General features: G+C 37.5%; 1 pseudogene; it reads left to right on the forward strand.

Annotated features, from left to right (window-relative positions):
* Positions 1–7,420: 7,420 nt before the first annotated feature.
* LOC141507283 (protein SSXT-like) lies at positions 7,421–10,425 on the forward strand (annotated as a pseudogene).
* Positions 10,426–23,173: the final 12,748 nt, after the last annotated feature.

Below are 23,173 nucleotides of genomic sequence, written 5' to 3' on the forward strand. Positions count from 1 at the left end.
AATGGAGATGAATTTTTAAAAGGCACACAGAAGGTGCCAAAAATAACGTAATTGTTTATACTTTCAACCCAGGAGGGTTTTTCCTCTGACCCTACTCTTTCTTGATGCCTAGGCCTTCCTCTTGATCTTGCATAATTTTTGAAGGAGGACCATGATGATTCCTTTCTAAAAATCTTCATTTTCCTGGGTAGCTAAGAAATTCCTTCTCAATATTATTTCCAATTTTCTTTCAGATTTTATGAAAGAATAAAACGGTATATATATATATATATATATATATATATATATATATATATATATATATATATACACACATATTCTATGCCAAGCATCAGGTCTAGCTATCCTATGCCCCCCCCCAGTTCACCACAGAAACAGATCTCTGTTCCTACTGCTCTTACTTCTGCTTCTGAGCAAAAAATGAACCCCAATGAATCTCCATGACTGCCCAGTTAGTTATAAACAGAGAGCATCAATAGGACAGAACTCTCAGTGAATCTCCTCAGTTTACTTCTTTCCCTCAATGGTTTTTGCATCCAATTTGAGTGTCAGCTTCCATCATGCAACTTTGAAGAGGATAACTATTGTAGTTTCTGGAAATTTTTAATAAAATGTTTCTATCTGAAATTAAGAGACCTTTACAAGGTAAGGACACAAGGACTTCAGAGTCTTCAAAGCAGACAGTCAAGACCTTACATGCAGTAAGTAGCTAGTTGAAACTGACAGACAGTGTTGTGAAGGAGACTCAAATAGGAATTCATAGCTAAAACGTTGATACTTACTATGGAAGAATTGTAGAAATTCAGCTGCCACAGTGAGATAAGAAATATCCATATGAGGAATGAAAGGTTCTAAATTTGCTTCTATATAAATCCTACAAACAAAAAGGAAATCAGTTATGGTTCTGTTGTGATCAAACATAGAAACTCATTCTTTTCTGATTCTATAGCCCCATGCTCCAAATTTCTGCAGATTTCTACAATAATCAGATAGGTACATACCTTTCAAATGTATCACTTACATCCTAGGGGGAAAAAAATAAAGTCAGTGAAGTTCATAGTCCATTAAGAAGCTCAAGAAGTTCCTTTTTCCCAACCTTGCTCTAGGGACATTCATTGGTCTTTTATTCTTTTCTTTCTCCTCCCACTCTCCCCGCCCTTTCCCTGGCTCCCTCTCCTCTCTCTTTCTTACTAATTCTCAAATTGGGAAAGTTAGATTTTGGACACAGATTTCTGAAATTTGGGGAAATTTTTGGGCAGACTTAGTGTTGTGCTACAAAAAGGCAGTTAAGCAAGATGTCTTCAGGACTCTACATTATTATCTCATTATTCAGTGAATATCTATCACAAGGAGAACAAAAAGAATTTTTTGATAATCATTTAAATCCTCATAAGAAAAGGGTTCTGCTACTGCTAATTCCATAGGACTCTGGATACATCTGGCATTTCAGGACTTAGCACATATTAGGCATTCAATAAATGTTTATTAATTGAATGATTTTAGTGACTAATTCTAGCCATAGTTGCTTACATATGTGATTAATCCAAATTGAAGGGTCAGGATTCCTGCTTAAGAACTCATTCTGCCTAACATCATTACACAGAGCTGTGTCCATTTTTCAAGGTCAAACCCTGTGGGCAAGCATCTTCTCACTCAGGAAGAACTGTTCTTCCCCCAGGAAACACAAGTCACATACAGCAGAAAACAAAAGCAGATCTCAAAAAGAACCTGAGAGGATCAGCTAGGAAGTCAAATGTAGCCTCAGAAACTATGTGACCCTGGGCAACTCATTTATCTCCAATTCCCCAAAAAATCTAAAAGAAGGACAATGAAAAATGATGTCATCAAGTTCCCCCTACAACTTGTCCTGACAAGGATCCACTAATCTTACCTGTAGCAGTTCCACATTTGATTTCTGATTCTTTTCCTCCAACTCGATGATTTTGTCCATTAAAAATCTACTTTTGCTACACATCATGGTCTCCCACTCCTTCTTTTGCTCCATTATGTCATGTTTCTGTAGAGCTTCCATCTCCTTCAGCCTCTGATAGAGTTTAATAAACTTCTCATTACCCGTCGCCATTATGAGGTCTTCAACTTTTGCTGTCTCAGTCTTATTCTTCAGGTATCGCCATATTTCCAATATTTTTGTCTCAAATGTTGTTCTGGATAAATCTTCATGGGGCTGTAAAGAAAGATGTTATCCCGATGGTGTACATAGGATTGCTTCATGCTGTTACTCCATCTCTGCCTGCTCAGAATGGTGCAAATGCACAATGAACTAAGAGTTTAGGATTCCAAACTCAACTGACTGTGTGAATGATTTTGGAGAGCTTTTCTGGCTTTTGTTTTCTATTTTAAAATAAATAATGATATATAGATATAGATATGTAATGATAGATAGGTAGATATATATATATATATATATATATATATACACATGTATATCATCTTTCCTTAAAAATAATACTGGTTCTATTTTGCTCCAAAAGATGCATTAGAGCTTATTTTCAGGGGATATCTTATTTTTCCAAGTATAAAAATCTGCATTTATTCATATTTTCATTTAGGTATTAATGTCAATATTATTTATTTATATTTAATTATACATTAATAATATTTTATAATCCATTGTGTCCATCCTCTGTAGCAATAGACATGTGAAATGCATCTATCTAACTGATATCTTAACTGGAGTTTATTTAGGGGCAGTGGGTTAGGCATCTGGAAACAGTCATACCAGCACTTATTTTCAGAGAAATAAGATAGATGCCAAAGGTTTTTCCAGTTCTAATTTTTGGAAGTTCTTAAAAGACCAAATTATCTTTCTTTAGCCTCTGAGTTTCCTATACTAAAAGAGCTATCTTCCACCCAGTGGAATTGAAAGGTTCCATCCACTATTGCAGTCTAGATGAGAGTTTCACTTCGATTTTTGTCCAAAATTGGCTTCTCAATTTTTAAGCAATCCCTAAATAAACATGAAAGTTTTCTATCATTTATCCTATTCTCTTCTTTGATTTCTCTTCCCCAAGTAAGTCAGCTTTCTTAAAATTTTTGAAATCATATGAATTTAAACTTAAATTGACTTTGGGAAGCTTTGTGCTTAGACTTGTTCAGGTCTTCCATCTTAATTTTCCTGTCATGGTCTCTATTTCTAGTTAGGTCCGATTAAACACTTCTTTGACAAGAATTTGAACCCTAAACAACCTGGTGCCAGACTACATTTATAGAGGCTTCCCTAATATTCAGGCTATCTCAGTAATCATCCAGTTTCTCTATCTCTTGGTCACATTAATCCTTAATGCCTACATTGACAATACTCTTCATGAAACATCTCCCCAGTGGACATTTAGGTATTCCTGACCTGCACAAATTGCAATGACCTTTTATTTTCACTATACATCCTATTAGTCTCTGGTTATTTATATCACATCTTTGAATTAGAAGTCAAATTTCAAGATCAAACACTGTCTTCTAAAAATATATGCTTTTTTTCACTTTAAATTTGGCTCAAGGGTCATATCTCTATAGATTGTAGAAGAAAACATGAAATCAAATTCCTTTGTCTTACGAGACAACCAAGTTAAGTTCTAGAAACAATCAGAGCCTTCAATGATACTCCTTCTTTATTAAATGCATTCATTTTGTATGAGGATTGCTGTACTTACAGTAGTTCAGTGACTTGAAATCCTAAATACTGATCCCTAACCTCATGTAAGAAAAATTAATTTGGGCCTCCAGTCTATTACAATCAGTACTAATAGGTTTGATATTCTGTATAAAGCATTGAGCGATAGAAAGGTTTCATACTGGATCTCAAAGTTTAATGTCATATTCACTAATTGCTTATTAAAAAGTCACCTGAGGTCCACTTGCATAAATGCAAGAATGTTGACAATTATACCTCCATCCTGTTTTGCTCAAAGTCGATGTCTCAACACATCATGGGTGGGATGCCTTGATGACATGAAAAGGCCCCCAACTTATTTTTGTATCTCTGAACTTCTCTCTCTTGTCCCACATGAGCAAGTGTCTATCTTATGACTACTTAGTCAGCGGTGATGCTCCACACTTCACCCAACTGGAGACTGCTTACTGATGATATGTCATTTTTGACTCTCAAGAATAAGGACCAACAAACAGTAACCTTTTATATTTTGCCTGCCTCTTTTGCAAATTTAGGAAAAAAGGTCTTTGAAGAAGGGATCACCTCAGATCATGAAGAAGATCTGAGATCCACTTCATTAGAGGTGACCATATTGTAAATTAGCAGATAGGCTAATTATCTACATTATAATTGGACATAATAAGAATTAGAGGTTTGGTAGCTGCTCCAGGGCAAATATTTATGTAAGGGTCAGTCTTTAATAAAGCGCCTTTGGTTCTGACCTCTGCCTTAATGTTAGTCTTGTTTGTTTTTGTAGGAAGGGAAATTTTGATGCCTGTATAAGGAGATCTAAAATTTGCATCTTCCTCAAAAGAAAAGATGATAATAACACAGCAACCTGGCTTAGTTGGTAAGGTAAACAAGAATGCTTTAGAAATGTGCTGCTAACTTTCCAGTCTTCTTAAATTTTCTTCAACTTGTTCATCTTATTGCCCTCTATGGACCCTGGGACCTAGTAACACTCATATTCTTCCTGCTTTTCAAACAAGATACTCCATACTCCATATATCCATATCCTTTATATATTTTCATTGACATTTTCCTTTGCCTGGAACTCTTTCTCTCCTCATTTTTGCCTTCTGTCTTGCTACTCTCGATCAAATTGCAGGAAAAAGTCTGAAATTTCTAAATATCCCCTTCATGTTTTACAAATGCCTTACAAATGCCCAGAATTGTTTATTGCAAATTTTTCCTTTATGCATCTAGTTCGTCCACAGTTGTTTTTAGATTATCTCTCCGACTAACCATGGGCTCCATAGGAGGAGGAGGAATTTCTTTGTCTTTCCTTGGATCCCTGTCATTTTGTAAAGGGTCCTTAGAATTACATAGTTGCTTGATAAATGTTCCTTGACTGAGTTTTACTAAGTCTGATAATGGTAGAAAGATTATCCAGGTCTTAGTTCCAAGGTCATACTTCCAATCAGGTCATGCAACTTAATAGGAAAAGGTTGTCATTTCTCAAACCTTATTTGGTGACTAAATTTTCTATCTGGTTAATTACCTTCTTCTCTCTCACATCAAGTGCTTACTTCTCTGCTTTGGTGAATGGAAGGGTTTGACCCTGAGGATCACAAATCAGAAAACTGAAGCCATGTGGTAGAGATAGAAACCAACTTTAGCTGTTTACCAGTTTAAAATACATTATTTCATTTCAAATTAGAAGACATTGGTTTGATCAATTTTCTATAGTCAGTAGTACCAAGAAGAAGAAGAGACATAATGTTTATGAACACTAGTTTCCTCATTTCTTAGTTATGATTAAAACTGAAAAGTGTGTTGAAAAATCCATCAGAGATTGTGTGTTCCATGAAGAAAACACTGGACTTTTTCTGAACCATACCAAATGCCTGGAATGCTCTCTCTCCTTGGCTGCACCTTTTGCCCTCCCTGACTTTCTTTAAATCCAACAAATACCTCATCTTTTCCTGAAAAACCTTCTCAACATTCTCCTAGTTCTCATACTTTGCCTCTGTTAATTAGTAAATATTTATCCTCTTTATAACTTGCTTTATATATGTTTCCAGTGTTTTCCAGCCCATTAAACTGTAAAGTCCTTGAGGGTAGAGACTATCTTTTGCTTCTTTTTCCAAGCAAACACTTAGGAAAGTGCCAGAAAAAATAGTCAGTGCTTAATAGAGATATTTTTTGGGTGATTAAATATTTGCAAGATACTATTTTAAGAGACAGAATGATATACTTACAGTCCAGAACACAGCCCATCCCAGGGGCCTCCGCTTCTCATGAAATTGAAGTTCTTGAATTTTTTTCACATGACAACTTAAGATGTCCCTATCTATCTGGATCCTTTTCTGTAGGGGGAACATAAATAAGAATTATCAGGAAGACTAAGGTCTAAAAAAGTACAAAGAGCCAAGAAAATCATGAACTCTAAAAGACCAAAAATAATTAAATTATCTATAGTAGAGATTTAAAAAAGTATCTATCTCATCCCCAAAGGATAGTAGTGTTCTCAGGAGACCATTCCAAGGGAAAGAGTAAAATAGAGGCAACCAAAATGGCCATGGAGAGGTCACTCTAAATGAGCACCCTAAACTACCTGGATGATTTCCACTGACCCTTTCATAACTTACCCTATAACTCACAGCAGCCACTGCAATGGGCCAGTGTATGTGATCCTGATGATCCTCTGATTTGGAGCAGGTCAGGCAGAGTAGCTGCTGTTCAATCTCACAGAACAGTTTCTGATCTTCCCGGTGGAGTTCACAAATGCCCTCTCCTTCAGCATGCATAGCAATGTCAGACTGAAGAGTTCTCAACTTGGAGAATTCCCAGCATGTAGGGCAACAGAAAGGTTTTTCCTTGAGACAAGACAAGCAAGCAGGATGTCCACATTCAATGATGACTGTTTTAGAGTGGAAACCCCAGCAGATAGCACAAAGACTGTCTTCCTCTTCTTCAATTTCATCTGCATACATCCTGAGGAGAAACAATGAGACAATGAGGAAATTTCTTCTACTGTCATTTTGTTTTTTACTTCAAAACAAAGACATTTTAGAAAATGGCATAAGCAAAGTAACAATCAATTTCCCCTATAAATCTGGGACAAGCTTTATGTAGAGGATCTTTACTGATACACACAGAAACTCTTTTAGAGTAGGTACTGCTTATCTGTCTTGTAGCTGGAATGGGAAAAATCAGTTTGAGGTTTGAGTCACCTAAAATCAACATCCAGTCTCCTTCCTTTATCATCTAATTTTGGCCAAGACCTGAGGGCCTGACCTTCAATCTGCTCTGGATTGCATTCTCTTTTGGTCAGGGCCATAGATGCTGGAAACACTAAGACCACACATGGGACCCCTCCTCAAAAGGCAAAATCTCCAGTGTGGGACTTGGGTCAATCCCAGGTCACCATCCCTCCCCATCTTCAGAGAGAATTTAAGGAGATTTGGGAAGAAGTTGACTCTCTTAGCTTTCTAGCCACATGGCCTTTTCTTACATCTCTACTTAACTTTTCTATTACTATCTTTTGTGTTATAACTTCTTTAATAAATCCCTTTTCTCTTTTATACCTGCATTCCCAAGTCTCAAAGTGTGATTCTTCACAGGTGATAATAAACTCAAGCAACAACATATCAACCAAGGCCTCTATTTTACTCAACTCTAAGCTAAAGTCAAACAGGAGAATGGAACTCCAAACTTCCTATTCCCAGGATTTACACTTTGATTTTGACCAAATAGTGCACAAGAAGTAGATACTCTAATTATCTGGAAGGAGGATTAGAGGAAATTAGGATGAGAGGTTTGGTAGTTTCTCCAGAGGAAATATCTAGTTAAAGTTTGAAGTAGGAATCCAACTCAGGTCCCTCCTTAATCCAGGGTTTGCTCTCTATTCACCAAAGCATGCATTTGGACTCAAAACTTTCTCTCTGGCTGACATTGGACACAAGTTACTTAATTCTCTTTGGACTCAGTTCCCCATATGTAAAGTGAAATAGTAGAATTAAGTGATCCCAGAAGTTCTAAGTCCTTGGACTTCTCCAATAAAAGAACTTTCCTCAGAAGGAAACCTACCTTTGGTATTGCCTCAGGAATTCAGCTTGAAGGAGCATCTTGGCTCAGAGAAGACTGCACCAACAAACTAACCTGGGGCTCAGCTTTTATTGCTTTGACAGGGACTCCTCCTCCTCCAAAGACCGTTTTCAAGGTGTGAAACACTAGACTCAGTTCTAAAAAGACCAGGGAATTCAGACCTCTCTGTACCTCATTTCAATGAAGGTGTGAACTCTTCAATCAATCAACTACCATTTCATAAAAGATTGCTGAGTGTTCATCTTTGTGTTAAAACTTGTGAATAAAAATTAAATAAAAAAATGGAATACTTCCCCTTAAGGAGTTCACATTCCAAGGACAGGGACAATATGAAAAATATATACATGTACTTATAAAATGTCTGAGGAACTGCCTTAACTGGGAGGGTAGAGTGGGAGAAAAACTATCAATGACCTTTGACAAAAGTTTCAATTGGAACTAAAAGCTTAGGTTTTAGAAAACAAGAAGTTTGATTTATTTGACCTACTAATCAAAACATTTCTCCTCAATACCTAGGAAGAATGGCCTTAAGACAATTCTTCAAACTTTAGTGTTCAAAATTATGATTTTTTTATTTGCAAGGCAAATGGGGTTAAGTGGCTTGCCCAAGGCCACACAGCTAGGTAATTATTAAGTGTCTGAGACTAGATTTGAAAAAATAATGATTGTTTTAAAAAAATATATTATTTCCCTATTTACATGTGAAAACACATTTATTCAACTTTTAACATTCATTCATGTTTAAAAATTCTAGAGTTCCAAATTTTCTTTCTTCCTCCCTAACCTCATCAATTTACTACAGGTTATACTTGTTCAATTTAGCAAAGCATATTACTGTATTAGTCATGCTGAATCTGAGTGTCAGCTGCAAGAGGGTCAATATGTTTGTCCTCAGGACCAAGGCACTACTGCAGGGATTCAGAAGGTATCAACAGCTATATAAATTTTGTTTGTCTTGCTATGATAACAGACCCCAATCAACCTATGAAGAATATTTTACCATATATTTAGAGCTGGCAAGGGATTTAGAGGACAATGAATCCAATTCCATCTCTTTACAAATGAGGAAACTGAGACCCAGATAGGAGAAAATGACTTTCTGAAGTTTACACAGGTACCATGAACAAAGAATATGTCTGTGGGTCCAAAAACGATGAAGCAGAGTGACCCTCTCCCACCTCCACATTCTCACATGTCTTCAGATGGAATGGTAGATGGGGGTCCTCCTGTACCACACCTCCAGAACCAGATGAACAGCTAGATATATGTGTGTGCCAAATTACGTGCCTGTACACAATCAGCTCAATATAATAAGCAGTTCTATGGATATGCCTTCAAGTAATCATGGTTCCATGGAAAGTAACAACCATTCTGTGCCATCCTCACAAAGTAGGCCTATACAGAATCAGATCACAAGGAGTCAAGGAGAGCCTATGTAAAACTATGACCCTAGACCAAATATGAACATGCAACCAAACCAAGGTCAAATGATGCACCAGCAGCCTCCTTCACAATAGTAAAATGCCAAAGGGAGGTGTTAAGCATTTTCCAGGACAATAGTCCCCAAGGGAAATGACAAGTTATGTTAACCAAGAGAATTAATCATATAACCAAGAATCAAAGACAGATTCTTCCTTGTGGGCCACCTCAGCAAGGTACACCACAGCAATATTTGTGCCATGAAGACTATTATAGGGACTAATACAGTCATGATGGTCAAGGTCCTCCAGGAGGCATGAACCAGCAATATTACCCTGATGGGAATTCTCAGTATGGTTAACAGCAAGATGCATATCAAGGATCACCTTCACATCAGGGTTATCCATCACCACAGCAGCAGTATACAGGTCAGAAGCCCTACCCAAGAGGGGCCTCAATATCCCAACTATTCATAGGGGGTTTTTCCCCTTGTCTAAATTTCTTACCCTCTTTTCTTTACCCATATTTAACTTTCTTAAAGGGGAGTAATATCTTTAGAAGGGGAACTTTTTTTCTTTTGCATTTGTCCCATTATCATATTGGTTAATATGAGACCAAAAAATGTTTAGGAAAATGTTTAAAGGTGAAATGCACACACATCTAAATATGTATAGATATGTGTATGCATGTTTATGTATGAGTACATATATATTATTATGAAATGCATTAAAGACTACAAATGTTGCATGATAATAGTGGCACCTTGTTCAATAGCATGATATCTAATAGTTATTTGGGAACTCTCTATATTTAATAATTTCAGCTAAGGTCAAAGATAATATACTGAATTGTGTAAGAATCCATGAACTCATAAGTTTTCAACAATTGTGCAGCTATAATTTAAGAACATAATTAGTCTAAAATTAAAACACTGTTTCTATTCGTTGCCTATGCCTTGGAAGTGAATATTCTTTATTACTGAATTTTTTCTTTTCCACTCCTAATACCATAGCATTTGAATGAGACAAAACATACTCAAATGGAGGAATTGAAATTCATTTATTTAAAAAGGAATTTTTTTTCCTTTTAAGTTGATCAGTAGGAAATGTGCATCAAGGTTTAAAAAGATAAAGCATGAATAGCATTATTGTGATTGAAGTGCTTGTAGGTTCTATGCCAATTTTCAACTCTTCCTGATTATTAAAGATTTGGAGATTGAAGGCAGAAGATTTAAAGTCATTGAAAAAGTGAAGGAAATTGCAGGCTTCTGGGATAATAAAACTGCTTGAGATTTTATTACGGCAAAATTTGTTACAAGAAACATTAGGCAAAATCAGTAAGGAAAGCAGTAAAGTACCCTGAGTACAGGCCAGGTGAAGTTTGAGGGAGAGAGAGAGAGACAGACAGACAGACAGACAGACAGACACAGAGACAGAGAAAGAGAAGGGCAGGCAGTCATGAATCTTGGCTTAATCAGGCCACATGGTAAGGCCCACATGCTCACATGGATTAAGGAAGAGCCAGAGAAAGACCCAAACTTCTGTATGAAAGAGGGGAAGAACCAAGAGAGTTCGAAGGAGTGGCACTTCCTGTTATGTACCACTCTCCTATGTCCATCATCAATAAGATAATTATGGTAATTAAGATAAAGTCAAAAGACACTTATTATTTGACATTAAGAAATTTGTTAATAAGTTATGCTATGCTTTTTTATCTCTGGATACTCTTCTGGGAAGGAATACTAATGGCACCCACCTTCCAAGGTCACTGTAAGAGGCATATGATTGAAAATACTTAACATAGTGATTGACAAAGGACAAATTTGATATGAATATTGTGTATTTATTATATCCTTAACTAGATGTAATTGCTTCATTTTGGATAATTTTATATGGGGAATTTAGATGCTATCAGTTTACAATGTCATTGGTAATAAATGAATGATTTTCTGTATAAAGAAGGAATGTTCAATTTTTTAGCTCTCCTGAAGTACCTGGTCCAACAACAAAAAAAAAAACCCTCTCTCATTCCTTTCTTAGTGAAAATAGGGATCCTGTCTGAAGTAGGTACAGGGGTAAGAGGCCTCTCAATTTCTCTATTTTATCTCCAGCAGCTATCACAAGACCTCCAGGAAAGTATTGCTGATATAGCCCAAAATCAGCTACAGATTTAAGATCCACTGGTTTCCCTAGGTGCTTTAACCTTATAAAACAGACCTAGACTTACTGACACTGCAGAAGGCAGGTCTTTTTTGTTCCTGGATGAAGAATGATGCTTTTATGTTGATCAATCTGCATTGGTCTGGGATATTGCTACAAAAACTGGTTGACAGAGCCGCATATATTAGGACGAAAATCAACCGACACTTGGTCCAGTTGGTTCCAGGCTTCCCAAATACTCCTTTGGCTCTTCCCCATATTTTGTTTTTAGGTTTTGGCAAGTCAAATGGGGTTAAGTTGCTTGCCCAAGGCCATACAGCTGGGTAATTATTATTAAGTGTCTGAGGCCAGATTTGAACCCAGGTATTCCTCACTCCAAGACTGCTACTTTATCCACTGTGCTACCTAGCCTCCCCCTCTTCCCCATATTAATCCAACTAATCATGGTCTTTCAGCACTCCTCTTAGGTCTTCCTTTGTTCAGGATATTTTCATCCTTCATCCATAAGACAATAAATAAAGCAACTTCACAGATTACCAAATTCATAATGCTACTTTGGGCCCAACAATTCCACTTTCTAAACTTTGCTGTAGTTGATGATGTTATCATACTCTTTCAACTAGAAGCAACTTCTGAAGCACCAACCTCTAACAGCAATTCCCCTTTGTAAAATTAAAACAAAAAGGCTGGAATGTTGGATTCAGATTTGAGTCCCACTATTGCCCAGTTGAACCTTGTTGAGTATGCTTTCCTAAGAAAACAAATCATAACTTCCATAAATATTCCAAAAAGCTCCCAGTCTCACCTTGGTGACCCCAACAAAACAAATTCTCCTTGGAGACCCCAAACAACTCTTAGTCCCTATACAAACCATATCACCCTGCCTCCTTATAAACTACAGAAAGGCATGCTTCCCCAATACCCACTGCTGAATTCTGCTCAAACCAAGCCTATTGTTAGTTCCCTCAATAGACAGATTTGCATTCATTTCCATCTTTATTGCTGTCTTCCTTGCACCATGGGTTCACCTTGTGACCTTTCACCAAGGAGGAAAATTTTTCTGTACCCCAATTATACTCATACCTTCAAGACCCCAAATTTGATAAGGGAAGCTCATAAATTAAAAAATGAATGGGATTTGAACAATTATGTTATTCAAATGCATGGACAAACAGAATCATAAATTGTTGTATGCAGATATAATTGGAAAGCATGGATGTTGAAGTTGTCAGAAGATTTATAAGAATTCATCTGAACCATGGATAGTTGTCCCTGACAGTACGGAAGATATTATGCTCCAAGTATAAGGAAATCATTTCTCTTGCACTGGACCAATTGCTCCTTTTGCTTATGCTCACTGTGCCACTGGTTAAAAATCATGGGAAGCTACTAAATGGGACACTCTTGTGTCACCAAGAGTTGGGCCTCAAATATTTTAAGGTAAAATTTCTCATATTGGCCCACAACAGTGTGACCTGGGTTAATTATAAAGCTAGTCTTCTTCCATTAACAGTATCTTACTCCTTAACTGATTTTATTTTCTGTGTAAATAAAAAGTAAGAATATAAAAACTGGAATATTTTTGGAAAATTCAGTGAAGTGTAACTTTATATTCACTAATCCTGATGTTAAAGAAGTTTCTTCTTTTGTATGTTCACAGACCAAAAACTTGCAAATCATAGTGTTTCCTTTGCATCTGTTACTTATAATGGGCCCAACTACACAAGTGTTACTGCAAGAATCTCTTAAACTGCCATAGGAGCTGGATACCCCTGAACTTTTTATCTGTTCCTTTGTCTTTTCTTCTCTCCCACCTTGGTGGCATGGGACTTGTAGAATAACCTATTTGATTGCACATGTGACTGTAAGTAACTATTCAATAAGACTGAGGTGAGAATAACCAGGAATGGGGGCATGGTGGTATCTCCAAAAGCAAAGTATTTGAGGAATTTGACAATCTGTCTGGTGAAAGGAGGAACTGGTTACAGGAATTTTCTGTACTCTGATTCTTAGTTGAGGTTTGACTGAGAAATTTATTGACTTATTAGGAACCTGTTAACTACCCTGAAAAATCTTGACCAAGATACCTCAGTGTACTACTGTGGCTATTTCAGGGTGGTAGGTTGTACATGGAGATGGACTCAGTGTCTCACAAGTCAGTAGGAAAACAAATGGCTCTAAGAATCTTAGTGGCTATATCTAGCAATCTTGATGTTCTTATAGAACCCATAAAGGAAATATTACTAATATACATAAACTCCAGAGGATTTTGAATGACACATAACACAGAGTCCCAAAGATTTATGTACCTCCAAATGGTACAGAATAGTGGGAACCTTCCTCCTCAGAATTTTGGATTGCTTCTCTCTTTCAGGGAGGAGAAATTCTTCGATTCTCAAGTAGGTCTTAACTTTTCTTTGTATTGCTTTTCTTTTTTTGAATAAGTATTAATTGCTGCTTTGCATGTGAGTTCAAGATATCTACCAGATGTGCATTCAAAGTTTATTGTTGATTATTTTCTTTTCTTTTCCCTTATCACTAAAGTCATTAATGGAATTTTCCTCAGTTTCTACTGTGAAGTACCTTCCCCTCATCAAGATAGAAGATAAATTAGCATCCTTGGAACCAGAATATATCTCAACTTGTGATGCTTGTGGTCATCTTGCTTATACTTTCCATTGCAAAAGTTTCCATTTGTAAAAGCACAAAGAGAACAGAGAAGGGATGATGCCCTCCTATGATGTACTAATATTTGGAGATGCTCTCTTGAAGAAATATCTACAGGTGAATACGCCAATTAAGAGAAAGCAAACCAGAAGCTCTGGTCCCTGGATGCCTTCTCAACTTTTTCAAGGCTTAAGGAAATCACAGGAAATCAGTGAGGCAACTGGCAAATTAACACTCCATTATCAGGGATTGTTGAGCTATTTAATACTTCTTTAGAGGGTCATTTAGATACATTATCATGGTGAGCCATGCTTCTTACAACAGAGATGGGTCAAACTTTAAGCTGCTGGTAAGAATTTAAACTTTCATTTTTCACAGACACTAAAGTTGATTTTTCTTTATTAACTTAGGTTTTTACACTTTCTACTTACTTGACTGTTTATTCTTAATCCATTATGACTTTTCATGGAGGAATATTGTTCCACTGTCTGTCTTGACATAAAATAATAATGTCCAAGATTTCATTTCAGACTGATTCCCTTTGCTGTACCTCCAGAGACTCCTTGTTGTGGCCAATGGCCTACTTTACCCATTCCTCCTTTTTTGTCCCATTCTGTTATGACACAGATTGCCTTTTTCCAAAGACATCAATGACAATTGTTTTACTGTTTTCTAAGAGTGTCTGTCTGGCATGTGGGAGCATTTCTGATAGTGGCTATAATTACAAAATCCTTACTTTTGCACCATAAAAGAAGAAAATTTAAAAGTTATAGAAAAAAATCCAATTTTCCCTTATACTTCCTTCAAGATTTCCTGTGTTGACAGAAAAAAATGTCACAGAGAATGAAGTTACAACTTCAGGGACATAAGCTAATTTAGGGAAGGTCTCTTCTCTTTGGCTTTTTTCTGTAAGTTCATGGCTGAAGGTCCTGACTGTGCAGCTACATTCCCCTATTCTAAGACAAGATTCTCCTGGTATTGTTTTACCCACTGCTCCCTCTACTCAGCCAACCATTTACCTGCATCTCAGAATATTGATATTAATTTATAAAACATTCTTTGACTCAGGGAATCATATACTTGCTTCAGGACCAAAGCAAGAGCTTCTATATCAACTGTGTTTCTTTTGTATTTGTGTGTGTGTGTGGTGGTTTTGCTTAGGCTTTATTACGTTACTGTGTATTGTGAAAGCTATGAGGAAATTCTTTAGGAATACCATCTTGAGATCATATGGTTCTATATGCCACTATCATAACAACTGATCCAAAATTTTGATACTCATTACAGCTATGCTGCATGTCACTGGATAAAATGCCACCTTGTCAGCATGCACCTTGAAAAGCACAAATTTATAATTGCTCCAGATTTTCAGGAAATCTGCAGGTAATAATAAACTTTACTACCTTTACTAGTTTCCCCCCACCCCACCCCACACACATACACCTTTAGGGCCAGTAAGCACCCCTCTCTCAGATACAGTAAGCACCCCTCTCTCAGATCACACTCTTCTCAAGTTATTCCTGACCCTCCCATTCCTCAATCTGCAGTCACTGGTGTTTTGAATCTTTTTTTTTTCTCAGCCTTCTACTTCATCTTTAATTGTATCACCTCTTTCACCACCAATAAGATTATGTGGCAGAAAAATCTGGTTCTCAGTCCTCATGCCTAATTTTTCCCACATTATTTTACAGTTTTCCCAGCAGTTTTCAAATAATGAGTCTTTATCCCAGAAGATAAGAGTCTTGTAGGTTTTAGCGGCATATATACTAATATTGGAATAACTCAGACCAGCATCTCATACTCTTTAACAAGATTAAGGTCTAAATTGGTACAGGATTTAGATATAAAGAGTGATAAATGGTCAAATGACATGAAGACATTAAAGCTACCTATTGTCATATAAAAATGTTCTAAATCATTATTGATTAGAGGAATGCAAATTTAAACAATTCCGAGGCAAAACCTCATACCTATCAGATTGGCTAAAATGGCAAAAAAGGAAAATGATCTTTTGATTTTTACTATCTAATACATGCAGGGTAGCCCTCTACATAATATGTAAGAACAGTAGTCTTGCCCCTCTGAGGAACAAGAATGGCTGTTGTCGCATCCTGTGTGAAAGACTATCCTGCATGCATTTTAAATGTAACAATCCAAAGACATTTTTGTCTCAGCAAAGATTTGGAAATTGAAGAGATGAATTGAGGAATACTAAATAAGTTATAGTATAAGAATGTCATAGAATATTATTGTTCCCTAAGAAATGAGTTAAGCAATGAAAGACTAACCTTAACAAATGCTGAGTGAAGTGAGCAGAACCAGGAGAACACTGACAGCAACATTGTGAGATGATTTACTATGATCAAATCAACCCCTCTCAGAAGTTCAGTGATAAAGGGAAATTCAGAGAAATCTATTAAGAAAGATGCTATCGAATTCCAGGAAGGCTGGAGGGATTTATATGAACTAATGCTGAGTGAGATAAGCAGAACCAGAAAAACACTGTACACCCTAACAGCAACATGGGGGTGATGATCAACCTTGATGGACTTGCTTGTTCCATCAGTGCAACAATCAGGTACAACTTGGGACTGTCTACAGTGTAGAATACCATTTATATCCAGAGAAAGAACTGAGGAGTTTGAACAAAGACCAAGGACTATTTAGTTTAATTTTGGGGGGAAAAAACTGATATCTTATTGTCCGATCTTGCTATCTCTTGTACTTTATGTTTCTTCCTTAAGGATATGATTTCTCTCTCATCTCATTCTATTTGGATCAATGTATACCATAGAAACAATGTAAAGATTAGCAAATTGCCTTGGGGGGGTGGCAGGGAGGGAAGTAAGATTAGGGAAAAAAATTGTAAAACTCAAAATAAATAAAATCTTTAAGTGGAATTAAAAAAAAAAGAAAGATGGCATCCACATCCAATGGGGACAAAAAAAAAACTATGGATTTTGAATACAGAGCAAAATATATTCACTTTTTAAAACATTTTTATGCTTTTTCCTTTCTCATGTTTTCCCCCTTAGTTCTAGTTCTTTCACAATTTGACTGATGTAGAAATACATTAAACTCAATTTTGAATGAATAACCTATATCAGATAATTTGCTACAATGGAGAAGGAGGTAGGAATGAAGGGCAGTGAAAAAATGTGGAATTCAAAAGCTGACAAAAGGATGAATATTGAAAACTTCATGCAATCAGAAAATAACTAAGGAAGAAAATAAAAAGAAATTATTCAGGGAGATGATGTAGAGAATTATGAATGTAGCAGAAACAAAAATTGTAATCTTAAATGCTGTTAAATCTTGTTAAATGGGTGCAGTTCCCCCTCCCGAGATGTAAACTGAACCCTTGTTGATTGTATCCTGCCTCCCCTTGATACTGTGGCTTGTATCTTGTTCCTAATTTCCCTCTTCATTTAACCTTGGTCTAGATACTGGCTTGACAGGCATTAACATGTTGAACTTGGGGTTCAAGCACCTCAGGACAGGAAAGACTACTATGTAGCTTGCCACTGGAAGATACCCGGCCCAAGATGTAAGACCACTCCCCAAGAGTCACCCTCTGTCCAACCTACCATACCATAGAAGGGTATTTAACCTTCAAGTCAGGTTAAGCCAAACTTCATGGCTGCTCTCTCTCTCTCTCTCTCTCTCTCTCTCTCTCTCTCTCTATATATATATATATATATATATATATATATATATATATATATCTATCTCTATCTCTCTCTCAGACTTCAGACTTCACCTACCATGTCCTCAGGGTGCTTACTGCTTTTCTTACTAATTTTGGCCAATGTACTTTGTAATACTATTTTGTCATAATAAGATCCTGAGCAGTTTTAACATCCCAGAGAACTACAAATTCCTTTGCCTTTTCAGTGACCTTAAATCTTCTGTCTTCAATCTCTAAATCTTTAATAATCAGCAATAGACCAACTCGAAACCAGAAGAAATTTTAGGACAAACAGGTTCAAGTTAAGGGAAGTTAAGGGACAGGAAGCAATTGGAATCCAATTATCCCCTAAGGGTGTTTGCCAGCAGCCATATCAAGGATGTAAGCCACCAGGAGAGGAGGAGCAATAAGGAAAAATGTAGGAGATAGGAGAAAGAGAAATTAGGTTGGGGGGTCATGCTCCTCCAGAGCAAAAGAAGAAAATCAAATCAGCTGAGGAGTGAGTGAGTTTTTAAAGGGGCAGGAAAATGGAATAATTAGATATGTGGTAATGGGGGCGGTAATTCAGTGAGGAAAGAAGAGGTAATTAAGGATCTGTGGATGACGGGTGGTCAATCCTTTCAAACTAATTCAGGGATCCATTGTTTTGTTGTAGGGGATTTGTTTTGTGCCTGAGGTGGGGGGCCAAGATTTACCTGGAGTCCTTCCCTGGGAGGCAATTGGCTTCACCTCATACCTAGGAAATTGGGATGTGGGAGGAGTCAGTGTTAATGTAAGGTATGTGATTAGTGCAGAAGGAACGAAGATATGAAAGGAATCCCTCAATTCCCAATTGTTCTTAGAACAGATACATAGCCATAACTTCTCCTCTTGGTCAACCATAGGAGTGGTCCAGCTATTCCACCTCCAAATGGGAGCAGTTCATCTATCTTATGACCACCTAGTCAGCATAAATATTTAAACCTTGCCTTTGTGACTGCTAGAATTTTTTCTTATTCTAGGGAAGGCTATCATATGTCAGCCAATGAAACTGTACCATGTTTGAGTTATCAAGGCCTATAAAAACTGGGATCTAGAAAGCATTGAAACTTAGGTCCCTTTAATAAAGTGTTTGGCTTGCTCAGTTTCTCTGTTGTTACTTTGGCAAATTTTTCACCAAACATAGGAGCAGCAGGAGTGAAACCTATATTGCCTCATACTCTAGAGTTCAAATCTGCCTCAGATGAATGACCCTAGACAAGTCACTCAACCTTGTTTGTCTCAGTTTCTTCATTTTTAAAATGAGATGAAGAAGGAACTGTAAACCATTTTCATATCTTTGCCAAAAAAAAAACTCCACAAGGAGTCATGTAGAGTCAGACATGAATGAATAACAATACCCCAAAGTCCCTTCTTTTTTACAATAGACCAGATTTTCTCTTAATGTTCAAGATTTTTTTACAAGACAATTTATTTGAGAGAAAGTAACTAGGAAATTGGTGCCAAGATTCCAATTCCAGTTCCTGTCTGACTGTGGCTAAATCACTTAAATCTGTCTTGGTTTCAGTTTACTCAACTAAAATGAAGTGGTGAAGTAGGGGAAATATTGGACAGAAAAATGTTTTATAGTTATTAATCTGTACCCTTTGTGCTAACCATATATCCCCCTTCCCCCAACCCATGGTTCTAGCTAAGAGACCAAAGAACCTGGCCTCTCCCAGCAAAAGAAACTTCCTAAATCATTGCCTTAGGCTGAAGGGATTACATATTCCTCATTACCTCATCTCTGCTCTTTGAATTACTGCCCCCTTCAATATATCTACCCTACCTCTACCACCGCCACGTTGGTCTTCCTTAAAAGTTCAGCTCACTCCTTAGTTGAGTTGCTCCTCTGCCTTTGGAGGTTGCCCGATTTGGGGGAGTCCTCCTTTGGAGGACAGCCTACTCTATGGGGAGTAATATCCCCCAAACTCCCCTCCCCCCTTTGCCCTTCTTTACTAATCTTGTCTATTATTTATACTGTTTTTCTGGAGGGAGCATGATTCCCTAAACTTCTTCCTATTTACCAAAATAATCTAACCTGTGAGCTTTTTGTAATCTATAATAATAATGAGTTGTTTTAATAATATTATTATTAATAATAATATATAATATTATAATATAATAATATAATAATAATCTATAATTTTTGTAATATAGTTAGAAATTGTGCAACTTTGAATTAAAGTCTAAGCCTTGAGACAACTAAGGGGGGGCAATAGTTAAAGCACCAGCCCTGGAGTCAGGAGTACCTGAGTTCAAATCCAGCCTCAGACACTTAATACTTGTTTGGTTGTGTGATCTTGAGCAAGTTACTTAATCTCACTCCCTTGCAAAAAACCAAAAAAGAAAAAAAAGCTGTCATTTCTTACCCTCCTAGGCCAGAATTGGGGAGTTCTTCAACTCAAAATGAACCTGAACTTTAAGCCCCTTTCTCTGAAACTTTATTTTTTGCTGTTCAGATGGGACAAATCAGTGCTCTCAGACTCCAGAAGGAATGCCCTCTTTTTTCTCTATGTTTATCTCTTCCACTGCCCTTATAGTAATTTTCAATTATCCTTCTCCTGACCCTGGGGATTTGTGTGAATTTTGTGAGAGATAGACCAGTAAAAGGTGGGTGGGATGCTGCTCCAGGAAATCATTCCCCCCACCCCCACCCCCACCCCCTCTGAGAGCAAGTAGTTTTTTTGCATGGGATGTCATTCTGTGGGATCTGCCTCCTCATTAGAGATAAGAGAACCTGATTTAGGACTATGGATTGTTCTTTTCGTGAAGGCTTATTTTGGGGAGTGGGAACTAGAACAAAATGGTAAAGTTTTATTCTGTGCTCCTCTAGGCTGTATTTCACCTATTTCTTCTGTTACTGTGTCTATTTTGTTGTGTCTCTGTCATGATTGTCAGATGGGCTCCCTCTGTTTGTGTAGTCTCCCTTTCCCCCCTCTGACCCAGGGGAATTAACTAGTTTGGCTGCTGTTTTGATCTCATCCCTTATTTGATCCGTGTTGTATATTCTCCCTTTTCCTCCTTCTGGTGTAAGAAATTTTGGATTTCAGGGCCCTGAAAAGGTTCAGGTTGTAATCCGCCATTTGAGAGAAATTCCCTAAACCCTTCAGTCATGTTAGAGATGGAGGTCAGATGGAGGTCAAAAAAAAAATTAGCCCTCTGACTAATTTCCCTATTGTGGTCCTTTGAAAATTAATGTTTCCTGAATGGCATGTCACTGGATGATCGTCAGTTGTGATTCTTACCTGAAATCTAACAAATAATTGGATGTTTTATCCTGCTGTATATGCATTAACTCAAAGAGCATTTTGATATAATCATATCCTAACTTTTTCCTCTTAATGGTAAATTCCCACAGTCAGAACAGGTAGTCAGTCAATAAGAGACAAAGATGCAAACACATTGTGCTCTTCTAGTGTTCCCCCCACATACTGAAAAGACATGGGCTGGAAAACTACTTTAAGATCTTAAATAAACTGATCCCATTACCAACTGGCTTAATCTTCATGGGAATTTTTATCCCAGGTTCCCTCTTCCTAGGGCTCCTGACTTTTCTCCTTACTGGCCCCTATCTGAACCTGGAAGCCAGACTTTAATCTTTCCAGATTACAAGTGATACAACACAATCTAGTGGCCCAAGGAGAATAGCACCCTTCACCAGAATCTGGGAGTCAGAGATCCTTGGATCCTGCCTCAGTTGATTCTCAGATTCATCTAACTCCCACCTCCAATGGACCTGCTAATCAGGGACAGCTCTACTTCCCCTTTTCAGGTTAGAAGTAGCTTCAGAAGAAAAGGGCTTTGCCCCAACTCCCTAATAAATTTGGTCCTAAATTGTTCGAGTGGGCCATGAAGTTGGGGAAATATTAAAAATAGGGGACACTGAGAGGGCAGCTAGGTGGTGCAGTGGATAGAGCACTGGCCCAGGAGTCAGTAGTACCTGAGTTCAAATCTGACCTCAGACACTTAATAATTACCTAGTCGTGTGGCCTTGGGCAAGCCACTTAAACCCATTGCCTTGCAAAAAAAAAAAAAAAAAATTGGGGACAATGGAAAAACTGTTGGATCCAGGCCCGAGTTTCATTCTTGTCCAATAGAGCCCCATTGATCGTCCTTTCCAAAGATCACAAATCCTAATCTCCATAGAAATTCCAAACAATGCTCAATCACATCTTGGTGTATGCTTGAGAGGAGATGAGATCTTCCTCTGTAGAAACACTACATACCTATATCTTCATACCAATTGGACAGGTATTTGCTCTCTGGTCTACCTCTCACTACCACATTGAGGTAGCTCCTAAGAACCAGTCCCTTCCTGTCACTCTCAAGGCACATATAAAGTATCAAAGACCCCTCCCCTTTCCCTTATTGCTTTCTTAGTGGACATAGGCATCCTTTTTGGAGTGAGGGTGGGGGTAGCAGGCACAACTTCTCTCTATTACTTTCTGTAGCTATCACCAGACCTTCAGGAAAATCTTAATGACATAGCCAAAAACCTCCTACAAATTCAAGATCAACTGAATTTCCTAGCTGCTGTAACCTTGCAAAACAGACCTAGACCTACTGACCATCAAAAAGGGAGACCTCTGCTCCTGGTTGAAGAATGTTATTTCTATCTTAATCAGGTGGAATTGATCTGGGATGCTGCTAAAAAAACTGATTAGAGGAAAAGTCAGCTGACACTTGGTCCAGTTGGTTTCAGTCTTCCCACATTTTTTCCTTGCCTCCTTCTCATATTAACTCCATTAATTGTGGTCTTTTGGAAACTAGATTATATTTAAAGTTCCCAGCCAGTTCTACATTTTGGTGTTTGATACTGCTGAGATGTTGCTAAGAAACTTACCTTTCTCCATAGCCCTTGGGGTCTGTCTCTCAAGAGATGAACTAGGGGTAGCATCTTCACCCAGAGCAAGAATATTTAGTTCCACTGGGTCTATATGAACTTTTCTATTTTCCAGGGACTTACCCACCTTCCTCATTGACTTATCACCAAAGAGTAAATCTCAAAACTATGTTTACTATAAAACACAAGTCACCTTGTCCTCATTAGTAATCAAAACCTTTTGTGCACTACCTCCCATATCTCTCAGCCCTCAGATTACCATTTACCTTTCAGATAAAAGAGGAATCAGAGTTCTCACACAGTAATCAATCAACCAATCAACAAGCATTTATTAAATGCTTACAGAGTACAGGGCTTTGTGTAAAGGCCTGGGGACACTAAGCAAGAAAAAAACAGGATCCCATCCATCTAGGAGCTCACATTCCAATGGGACACACATCCAGAAAACAGCTATATATTTTTGAAGTATTTTAGGGAAAATACTAGAAATTAGTCAGATATCAAAAATGTATCCAATGTTTCCTGGGTCATCTTCAGTAGTCTTAACTTTTGTCTTGACATTGGATTTTTATGACTCAGAAAGAGAATGAGGCTGAAATCTTTGTGCTACTCTGCCTCACTTAAGTCCAAGTCATAGGCAAGGCAAGTCATCCTCCCCT

Source organism: Macrotis lagotis, chromosome 1, assembly GCF_037893015.1.
Source record: "Macrotis lagotis isolate mMagLag1 chromosome 1, bilby.v1.9.chrom.fasta, whole genome shotgun sequence".
Taxonomy (NCBI): domain Eukaryota; kingdom Metazoa; phylum Chordata; class Mammalia; order Peramelemorphia; family Peramelidae; genus Macrotis; species Macrotis lagotis.